Source organism: Etheostoma cragini, chromosome 4 (assembly GCF_013103735.1).
Source record: "Etheostoma cragini isolate CJK2018 chromosome 4, CSU_Ecrag_1.0, whole genome shotgun sequence".
Taxonomy (NCBI): Eukaryota; Metazoa; Chordata; class Actinopteri; order Perciformes; family Percidae; genus Etheostoma; species Etheostoma cragini.
Genome location: NC_048410.1, coordinates 801,426 through 802,758, shown reverse-complemented (window position 1 = coordinate 802,758; position 1,333 = coordinate 801,426). Strand labels below are relative to the sequence as shown.

The 1,333-nt window shown below is 35.6% G+C and overlaps 1 protein-coding gene across 2 annotated transcripts in view; it reads right to left on the bottom strand.

Annotated features, from left to right (window-relative positions):
• Nucleotides 1-1,333, bottom strand: part of LOC117943101 (butyrophilin subfamily 2 member A2-like) — a 42,115-nt gene that overhangs the window by 14,389 nt on the left and 26,393 nt on the right. The window lies entirely within an intron of this gene.

Here is a 1,333-nt window from a genome sequence, read left to right as displayed (position 1 = left end):
CCTCATGTTGTCCCCATGTTGTCTTCATGTTGTCTTTATGTTGTCTTCATGTTGTCCTCATGTTGTCCTCATGTTGTCCATATGTTGTCCTCATGTTGTCTTCATGTTGTCCCCATGTTGTCTTCATGTTGTCCTCATGTTGTCCTCATGTTGTCCTCATGTTGTCTTCCTATTGTCCTATATTAATATTCTTTTTAATTCCCCAAAATAACATGATTGATTCCACCCAACGCTCTTTGCCAAGTACAAATCTCTACTTTCATTAATTTTGGGGCGTCTAATTCAATTTTATAGCATTGTAAAACAAATGGAAGTGTTTTTGAAATAGTATTGAGTAAAAGTTGACATATTCCAGTCTGTGATTATCATCAACATCCATTCCTTTAATTTTAGTCTCAATAATTCCTAATTTCTGCTTTTCTAACTCAAACATTAAGTATAATTTCCTATAAATGAGGTTTATTGACCATAAATTCCAAAAATAACTGTAAAACTAAAGTTAATAACTTAGTGTTACGTAGTGTTGAAAACTTCGAATAAAGTAACAAATGTTTAAAAAGCGTCAAAAGTGTTGAAGAAAGGGACAAAAACGTGAGAAAAAGTTAAAACGTTGATAAAAAGCTTCAAATGAAGTGTTGATTTTTCAATTTTGACGGGAAACAACACAAGGGTTAAAGAACATAAAAGATAGATCTTGTGTATGTCCAGCAGCTGAGCAGCCTGATTAATAAAGCTTCCAGACCTCTGCACGTTTACAGATATTACCAAAAATTTAATAAATGACATTTGCAAAAATATAACTACGGTTTTCAACCATTTATCTTATGTATGTGATGTTGTGTATTCATGTGATCGAAATAAACGAAGTAGGTGTTGTGCAAACAATTAGAAATAATGGGTTTTAGGGAGCAGCGGTGGCCCATAACAGGGCCAGATGCACCCCAGGGTGCTGCCTGAATCAGCCTGCAGGGTTTAATAATAATCTGTAATAATAACTGACTCGCTCTATGTTACCTGACTTATTACACAGCTACTCATACAGAGGTTAGGCACTGCCTACCCTGACAACACAAAAAACAACTTGTCTTTGTATTTTCACTGTTTATTCTTGTGATTTATAAATGCAACATGTGTGTTATTCAAATTATTTAGACGTCACGATGAGAAATGTAGCAGTTTCACATAATCACAATGGGAGAATAAGCTTTTACTGTCCAGTCATTGCAAACAAACGATAAATTGACAAACTTAATTGGCCCCTGTGTAATAACTAATGATAATGATAAAGATGGTTGCACTCTGACAGGGGCGCTGCATGGGGGGGGGGGGGGGG